Source organism: Octopus bimaculoides, chromosome 6, assembly GCF_001194135.2.
Source record: "Octopus bimaculoides isolate UCB-OBI-ISO-001 chromosome 6, ASM119413v2, whole genome shotgun sequence".
Lineage (NCBI taxonomy): Eukaryota > Metazoa > Mollusca > Cephalopoda > Octopoda > Octopodidae > Octopus > Octopus bimaculoides.
The window spans coordinates 24,033,007-24,043,879 of NC_068986.1; positions in this window are offsets into that span (position 1 = coordinate 24,033,007).

A 10,873-nucleotide genomic window follows, 5' to 3' on the forward strand; every position below is an offset into this window, starting at 1 on the left:
ATATATATATATATATATATATATATATAATGATAAATACAAATTGTGAACAGGACATCACCAACAAGTGAAGAATACGTGAGCACGCAAGAGATAACGACAGGGCAAAGCACTCCTCATCAGTTGACGGGTTGTTTGTTACTCCTATTTCATGCTTTTAACAACAATATGATGAACTTTATAAGGCAGTAGCATCCAGAAAACTTTTAAATATAAAATTAATGGAGATTTACATATATATATATATATATATATATATATACCTATATGTGTGTGTACGTGTGTGTGTGTGTGTCTGTGCGTTTGTGTGTGCGTGTTTATATGTATGTAGTATGTATGTGCATGTAAGTAGATGTATATATGTATATATATGTATATGTATGCATGTATAAATATATATGTGTGTGTATATGTACGTATATATATATATATATATATGCATAAATAAATAAATAAGTATATATAGATATATATATATATATATATATATATATATGTATAAATTAATAAATAAATCAATATATATATACATATGTACATTAATGCGTGCGCGCGCGCGTCCTTTTGTTGCGTTTTTTCAAGCACCACTGCTTGACATATGTAGCATCAGAAAGAGGCTTAAACCAAAAGCCTTCAGACACTCGTGCAGTCCCCAACATTCCCACAGTCCAATGACTGTCACAAGTAATAAGAAGCAATTGCGCTTCAGTATCATACGATCTCCTTTGTAACATGATTATTGTCAACATTGCCAGAACCATTTACCAAACTATATTTTTTATAGGAATATTTACACCATCTAATTCTCAAAACAATACTTGTGCTCCTTGTAGCTAATACTGAGGTCAGCTGAAGTTTAACAGAAACTAGAACTCTTAGTATATTTCAATACCATCTCCCAATTTCAACCATTTCCTTCCTTAACGTCTTTCCCTTACTCTACATGATATTTGGTCACTTAATTCTTCACCTCCTACTAACAGTAATCTTCAAGTTTGAGCGTCTTGTATAAATTATGTTGGTGTATAGATTAATGTATACTATAATTGAGTTAATGATTCGATTAGTGTGTAGGGCCATCATATCTAAGACTCCTAAAAGCCTTGCTTAAGAGAAACACGTGTCTGCATTTTATACGACGTAAAGTCTCACTCTCTTCATTTTTCTATCCTTCACACACACAAACACACACAAATATATATATATATATATATATATATATATATATATATATATATATATACACGATTAGATTCCTCACAATCTCCGTTTACCAAGTTCACTCACAAGAAATTATTCGGCCAGCAGCTACAGTGAAAATCCTATGCGCAATATATGTGACGCGTTCTCCGATTCAAATCGAAACCGGGGGCCTGCAAAGTGAGCTTCTTAAACCCAAAGCATACACCTGAGTAAGTGTTTTATTTATTTCTAATGATATCTTTTTATTATCAATAAATTTATCTGGTTGATACATGCAAATTTTAAAATGCATAACAGGTTTCAGAATATTAAAACAGATAGTTGGAATTTATGAAAATTTATTTCATCCATTCTTCAAGCATTATTGATTATTTTGATAGCTGAATGTCGGAGTGGAGCTGATTAGTGTATAGAAAAGTGGACAAACATTACCAAAGGAAAATGTAAAAAAACGGAAGTATATATATATATATATATTCTGAATAACGCATTTTCTTTTTTGATGATTTGTCATTTTTACTATAAGGAAGTGCAAGCATGGTTTAAGGATAGAGAAGTTCGCTTCACAACCAAGTGGTGTCTGACTGCGTGGAATTCTGGGCAAATATATTTTAATATTGTCCCGTGTTCAAGGCGGTGAGATGGCACAAACATTAGCACGCTGAGTGAAATGCTTTACGTTCTCAGTTCAAATTCCACCGAAGTGGACTTTGCCTTTCATCCTTTCAGGGTCGATAAATTAAGTACCAGTTGCGTCCTGGGGTCGGTCTAATCGACTGGCCCCCTCTTCAAATATTTCGGGCCTTGTGCCTAGAGTAGAAAAGAATATTGTCCTGTGTTTATCAATGCATTAGGAATTGTTATGTTAGACGGAACCCGTGAGAAATTCGTAGTGTGCATGTGTGTGCGTGCATGCATATCACTAAGTTGTCTCCCCACCACTTGACGTATGATGTTGGATCTATGCCCTAACGACCGGGCATAGCAAGATCACCAGTGGTTTCACGCTTACATTAACGCTCGTCAGTGGGTTTGAGCGGCGACTTGGGTTAAACAGTGAGAGCTACTGACGAGCGTTAATGTAATGGTGAAGCCACTGGTGACCCAGCTATGCCTGATGCTTAGTGATCTTGCCTCCCTTGTCAATAAATAAGAGGGTGATGCGTTATTATAGCTATGATTTGTTTTGACTTTTATTTCTTGCAATACTGGTATTGAACAACACCCCTAGACGCTTTAGTGACGTATATATTTTTGTCTTTCGGTTGAAATATTGCTAAGAAACCACCCCTCTTATTTATATATATATATGGGTGTGTGTGTGTGTGTGTGTGTGTGTGTGTGTGAATATATACATAAATCAGTTCAACTTTGTTGATTTTATTTCTTCCCACTATATGTATGTTTGTATGTTGGATAGATAGACAGATAGAAAGATAGATAGATAGACTGACGTACTTGTATATGTGTGTGTTTGTTTGCTATTGTGCTACGCAACTGTTAAATAAATCCTCAAAGAATTCGTATTTAGATTATTCCAGCCTTCATGTTCATACTCACACCATAGAGCCATAATAACATATATTTTATTTTATAGTAACAAGATATAATGATTATTGCAGCCTGCAATAATGAAATAATAATAAACTAGACAGACTAACAGAATTTTATCTCTTAAATTTATATTTGATCCACAAATGCAGAGAGCTACACAACAGTGTTACATTAGTTAAGTTTTTTGATCATGCCTTCGATTTTATACCAAAGCTGAGATGATAGAATGCTTAATTGTGCACACGAAATGTGACAATTAAAATAATATAATAGCTAAGAAACATGGAAGCATTTGTAATAAATGCTAAACCAAAACGAGAAACATTTAACTAATCCGTAGTAGCACATAACACGTAAATTATCGCATTCCTATGAGATTATTATATATTTCTATTAATTACTCCGTGTATTATATTACAGCAGAAAATGGCTGGCTTATAATAACGTTTCTTTTAAATAGCTAGATAAATTTACCTCTTAATAGCTATTGATAATCAATACAAAATAAATCATTAAGAACTATAAAATCGTCTGCGCAGCGAAAGAGTGACAGAAAAGTATATTATGTTGAGTAATATGGTTTCCAAAGAAAATAAATGTAACACAATGAAATATTGTTTGAGAAAACAAATCACGGTCGATACAGAGGAGATTGGCGGTCTCTTTTTAATATTATCACAATCCGTTGCTTCATCAGACTTGCAGAAAATAAACTTTCACATATTTCATCATTGATGATGATATATTTTGCTTTCAAGGAGGAGCTCAAGTATTAAGTAGAAGAAATATATTTAATAAGGTTTTTCAAAGTATTAAAGATGAGTAGTATTTGTACACACACACACACACACACACACACAGACACACACATACACACACACACACACACACACACACACAAACACACACACACACACATATATGTATATATATATATATATATATAATACAAATCATATATGAGCATATGCATGTATACATACATATATGTACATACCTACATCTACATGTATATATATATATATATATATATATATATATATATATATATATATATATATATATATAAATGCAAGACAGACAAACGGACACACAGACAGACAGACAGACAGAAAGAGATGTTTGTGTATGTGTGTGCGCGTGTATAGATAAATATATACCTATATATACATAGATATCTACATGCATATACATACATAGACATATACACAGAAATGACAGAAGTAAATAGACACCCTTATAGTCATTTATATATATTTAAATCTGAAATTATACATTCATATTATTTATTAATTATAATGTGAATAGCTAATATTTAGTAGAGATGCCTTTCGCATTTTTCAATGCAATGATCCTAGTAGGCATGTTACCTATCAGATGACGAATATTCCCTTTGCGGAATATCTTCCCAAATTTCATGCAGTAATCTGAAAGTATCTAGCATTGAAGATACTTTCTTGTTCTTTTTATGAAGGACCCTGCCCGTTATCTCACAGAGGTGTTCAATAGTGTTCATATCTGGTACTGGCTTGGTCATGGAACCTTTTTTAATGCCGTTGTCATCCAACAGATCTTGGGCCATTTTAGCCGTGTGACAAGGAGCCCTGTCTTCCATAGATAAAGAGTCTTCTTTAATCATTTCACTACTGGAAAAGATTGGAAGGAGTCCTTTCTGCAACAAGGACACATATTTATCTGAGTTTATGTTATCCTCACACTCCACCAGCTCTGACCAACCATTGCTCTAAATTGCTCCCCAGACCATCACAGAATAGTTGCTGCGTTTTATTGTTGGCCGCAATCGTTTCACATCAAATTCTTGATCACAGAGTCCCCACACCCACACTCGACCACTGTCAGGAAATACAGCAAATCTGGACTCATCAGAGAATATGACAGTATTCCAAAATGCTTGTGGCCTCTCCACCATCTCACTGTCCCAGGCATTTCTCCGCTTGATGTTAGCTGGTCGAAGACGTGGCCTACTTGTTGCTGCTCTGCCATAACAACCAAGTTTGTAGAGATACCAGAAAACTGTTCTGGGATTGACATTAATTTGCTCTGCTATGTCAGAGTCCTTGCAACGAGGATTAGCCTCCACAATTCTCTTATCAAAGACAAGTGTACTGTTTGAAGGGCTCTGATTGACCTGGAGGAGGTGATGTGAACTCCTTCCCCTTTCTGGTGAATTGCACAATCACTCTGTTAACTGTTGCTAATTACCAGGGAATTACATAAATGCTCTTCTGGAATAGTTGATTCTGGAGTTGGTATAAGCTTCAAATAGACAGGATTGTGTGCACATTCATACAAGAGGAGATTTTGGAAAAGCATAGTCAATGTTAGACCATTGTCACCCATTCACCTTTTAGCGTTGTTTCCTATTATTTTCATCTTTACATGAAGAATTAAAGGCACTATAGAAAAAAATACGTGCAAATTTCCAGAACAAAACTATTGTAATATGCTACAAAAGAAAATGTATGAATAAAAGTTTTGCAACACGCATTGATATGTAAAAAAACTCGAGGACAGAATCTATGATATTATTATGCACAGTTTTATACTTTGGCAACGCTTTGATAAAACCATATACGCTGAACTACATTCCTGTTTTGGGGGATAGAGAAAGTGAATTTAACTAAACTGGAGGTCACAGTGACAGTAAATAACGTACAGGAAATGCCCCAGTGAGCTGTGGGATTTAGAAAAGAATCATTAGTAAAATATATACAGCACTTAATTTATAATATTAATTTGTCAGGTAATTGCCTTACGGATAATTAATATAAGTGTTGTCCCTATAATAGATTATATTTTAGATTTCATTTATCAACCAATTGTTACAATTAATATAAGTGGGGTATTTATTATTGATTATGATTTCGACTTCGTATATACACAGACGGCAACAGAGGAAAATTATTGATTATATCGAACAGTTTTGCAACGCGTGAAGGTGCGTGGCTTAGTAGATAGTAGTGTTCAGCTCATACTCAAAAGATCACGGATTTATTTCCTGAGTATTGTGGTTTTAAGCAAAAACAATCCTTGTTACTCTAGTTTACTCAGCTTTAATTAATATCATCTGGTGCAGCCCTGTCCCCATCCAGCGTTCACATCTTGTCTGATTTGTTGGTTCAATTTTACTGAAGCCTTGAAAGCATCATGTACTCCTATTTGCAACAATAGATGAGCCTAAAAAAAGTTAGGGAAAGCATAAAACAAGTTTCTAGCTCATAGTTATTTATGACTGGTGGCTGGCTTTATTATACTTTATATTACGCAGTTCATTCTCTTGAACATTTATTGATGACGTCAGATATATATTAGAATTAAATGAGCGTCCTTTAAAACAACATTCTTGAAATGTGTTGGTATTAGTTTTGATGAAACTAACTTCAGCTCCGAAGCGTGGCAGCTAAGAGTATTCCTGTTTTCTTCTTAGTCCCCGTGCACGACAATCATAATAGTGAACGGATAATAATTATCAACTAAAGGCAATGTTGTTATGAGTATCTGTTAAGCCAAAAGTGATCAATGATCAAACATATCTATGATTAAATGTATTCTTTTCCAGTTGTGACTAACCTATTAATATTTAGTTAACCTAAGGCAGCGAACTGGGAGAATCGTTTGCATGCAAGACAAAGCGCAGAGCGGCATTTCGTCCGTTATCACGTTCTAAGTTCAATTTTCAACAAGGTCGACCTTGCATTTTATCCTTTTGAGTTCGATGAATTAGGTACCAGCCGTGCATTGAAGTCGATGTAATTAACTAACTCACTCCAGGAAATTTAAAATCTTGTGTTTGCAGCAGAAAGAATTATTCGGGTACTCTACACCAAAGACTTCAGAAGTGAAAGTACAAATCCTTTACAAGCCGTTAGATTGTGATAATAACTTCAAATTTTGACACAAGTTCAGCGGTTTCGGTGAGCAAGTCGATGACATCGATCCCAGTGCTCAACTGGTACTTATTTTATCGAACCTGAAATTATGAAAGGCAAAGCCAACTTCGGTGGAATTTGAACTCAGAACGTAGAGACACACACGAAAGGAGCGAAGACTTTTGGTCGGCGCGGTAAGGAGCCTGCTAGCCCGCCACCTTTTTGGACTACAATATTAAAGAAATTCTTTTCTGTTTGCAGCGGATTTAGAAAGATTGTGAACACGATCCCTAGTTTTTGTACATTTCCCCATGAATAAATTAAGTTTGGATAACTAAACACCGATGTTGGCCGAATGAAAAGCGAAAAACGTGACTGCTAATATAATGAGACAAGATATCTTTAATTAACTAACATTTCTTTGCTAAGTGTGTTAACACCCATTTTATTATTTCTAATTAATAGTTTTGTAGAATGTTAAATTCGGTGTTAAAATGATGTCTTTGTGTCGGTAACACTGTATTTTCATAACGTTGTGTTCTTCAAAACTAATGATTTAATTAGAAATAGGTGTGACGAACAGTTTCTAAACGAAATTGTTATTATGATGCAAACAATGAAAGAAAAGAATCAGAAGAGACACTATCAAACTACTTGCTTTTATTAAGCATCTTGATATTTATGTAAGATTTAATTGTTTGGTGCAAGGTCAACCCAGCTAATGTAGCTGTAACTGCATCGAGGTTATAGATGTATATGTAGAACTATGGCAATCCTTGTATTCTTTCGTTATTTAAAACTTCAGTAGGTGCTTTGTGAGAGATTTCGCAGGTACTTCTAGCACGATGAGTATACAAGTATAGGCCCCGTTGGCAAATTTATACGTTGTGTTTTATTGAGATAGACGTAATTAAGAAATTTCGCCACCTATCTTTTTTCATTCTTTCTACGTCCTCTTTCTCTCTTCTTTGTATGAAACATGCTCTTTTCTTTTCTTTCACCCCTTCTCACAAATCATCTCCTTTTTCTTCTATCCACAAATATCACCATCTCACTGTTTACACTTTCCAATACTACAATATATTGCCCATTATCACTCGTTTCATTTCATTACATTCTATGCAACACCTCTTCACACACACACACACGCACACACATACACTCGCATACTTACACACATCTCTTCATTAACTTGCACATAATGAATCACACACGTGCAAGTCATTCATTTCTTTATAACAGATATGTAGTAAGACTGGGTAAAATCATTAATAACAAAATTACTTTAAACCTTTCTTTTTGCATCTCATTTTCCTTCATCCTGCTATCAACCTGACGTTCACTCCATAAACAAAAAACGCACGTACACACGAATATAAACACACAAACATTTCGGCATATGCACATTTACGCATATGCTGTTGCTGTTTCTCCTTTTTCCGAACCCATTTCTCAATTTCTCCTTTCAGATGAATCTATGTATATGTCTGCTTTGCGTACTATTCTACTGCATATATATATATATATATATATATATATATATATATATACATGTCTGAGTGTATGTGTGTGTGTGTATTTGTGTGTGGGTATGTGTGTGTGTATGTGTGCGTGTGTGTGTGTGTGTGTGTGTGTGTGTGTATGTTGTATGCGTTTATTTGTTTGTGTATGCAAGATTACTTAGGGAGTGTAACATAAGTGATCCTGAAACATTGACTGAGAAACAGCTAGAGAAAACGAGGGAACGAGAGAGTGAAGAAAAGGAAGAGACAGAGAAAGTGGGGGGTTAAAAAGAGAGTGAGACAGAAAGAGAAATAAAAGGGGAGGGAGAAAGAAAATGGAAAATCACGAGATTTATAGCTACATAGGTAAATGCATTGAAAGATAAATAAGTGTATTCATCCATGCTTTATCGCTCATCTAAATTGCCTAAATATCTATACATGCATCATATGTTCTTGGAAACTATATAGTTAATCTAAATTATATATTCCAGTTCAGAGTGCATAATAATAAAAACAAAAATATCAAAGTCACAAAAAATAATAAAATATAAAACCCAATACTCTGGATAAAATAAAATAGAAAAAAAAAGATATGAAATAGAAAAAGAGAAAAAGAAACATAAAATAGAAATACATTCAAGAGAAGCATTATTAGTTGGTCGTTGTGTGGCACCAAAAATCGATATTGTCATACGCTTGCGTAAAAGTTTGCTCTGATACAAAGAAAACAGAATATTCAGACCGTTAAACGGGTTTTCTGTGAGGTTGAGGCTTGAATGTGTAGGGCAGGTTAAGGACAGGTGAAACATTGATTTATTGCGAATATGTTGGAAGAAAAGCGATAAACTGAAAATAAAAGAGACAAATGGCCAATAAATGAGAACTAAAAACAAAATGGTTTTTAAAAAAATAAAAATTAGTCTATAAAATAACTGTCAGAAATGTGAAATTTAATGTAAAATTTTAAGAAAATTTAAGAAAGTATCTGATAGAGAGGGTGTCGTTGGTAATGTAGATTATGATAATAGGAAAAATTGATCTTAAATTGCATGTAGAAGTCAAAATTAGCTAGAAAATGTAATTGATTGGAAAGGTTCGAAAAATAATTTACAAATATACAAATAGTGGCCTAAGGACTGTGATGAGAAAACAGGAAGTGAAAGAAATATAAATTTCAAACTTGATTGTGAAAGTGAAAATAAAGTGTCATTATTTAGTTTTGCATTCAAGTCAAACTAAAAGTATTTTGCTCTTCGTTTAGGAGAGCAATAAAGAAAAGCATGAGGTATAAATGGAGAATGAAAGCCAGTCTGATAAAATGACAATGCAAAATAACCTAGTGGTGCAAATAAGACATTAACATCGAGTCAATAGAAGATTAAAGATGCCTATGAAGATGGATAGCAGATAATGAAAAATAGAGCGATCGATTAGTGGATAGAAAATTGGAAAATTTAAAATGGTTCCGTTCATAGCTGATGGAGACATGAAGAGAATTAAGGATGAGATGACAGGTGATCAGATAAACGAACTACGAAAATAGAAGGCAATTTTTGTGGAGAATTAGCGGGGAAGGAATTTTAAACATTAAAGTAGTAGAGACGAGATCCATAAACAACGAAAGCATACAATACTGAATATGGAAAAAGTAAACAAAAACAGAATACATAGTGTGCAAAATACATTGACAATAAAGAGGGAGATGAAAGAAATGCAAAAAATAAAAGACAAAATAGATGTTAAAATACAATACTTGGGTAGATAAATCTAGAGAAAGATATATCAACAGGCGGTTGAAAATCGATACATAGGCAGATAGATGCATACATAACTAGATAGATAGATATATATATATATAGATAGATAGATAGATAGATACAGAGAGACAGAGAGACAGAGACAGGGACACAGAGATGGTAGGAACACAGACAGAAATTTTTAGATGAGCTCAGACTTTAGAGGCGTTTGAAATATTAACAGATAAAAAAAAACGACATAGTGAATAATTTACCTGTAAAAATACAATTTACGCAAAAAATAAATTGGAAAATTTGAAATAAATTACATAAAGGAAGAGACTCAGATGGTAGGGTTCAAATACCAATGGAAATTATATCATTTTGATATATTTCGTAAATTGTGTTCAGGTCGGTCTCATCATTTGCATGTTTCAGTGCGCATAAAATCCCCGATGCAAATAACAGTTTTCACGCACCATTTAACTACTAGCAGGTTAAGTAATGAAAAGAGATGAGATAATATTGGGAGCCTAAATGAAAGTCTTTTTATTCTGGAATAATCACTACTGTATGATTTTCTTTCTGAGAAACCTTTATAAATCTTGATTCGACTCAATTTTTAATATAGGTGAATAAATTCGTATTAATCCAAATAAAGGATCAATTAATTTCACAGCATTGATTCTTTTAGTCAATAAAGATTGAACGGTCTAAAATATAACCCAATTGTATTCTAATATTACGCTTACATGCTTCCAATCAATCACTGTCTAACGGTGGAATAAGTCAAGTACAAAAGGACACTTAACGCCATTAACTATATAAAACTGTACCTATTGATTATTAGCTATAGATTAGTTTCTAAAACGTTTGGGATGTAAAAAAGAAATGCTTCTCTCAGAATAAAAATAGCGGGGACATTCTCGACGCAATTTTACGATTAATGCAAGGACAATGATTTTTTTCTCTTTTTTTTTTTTTT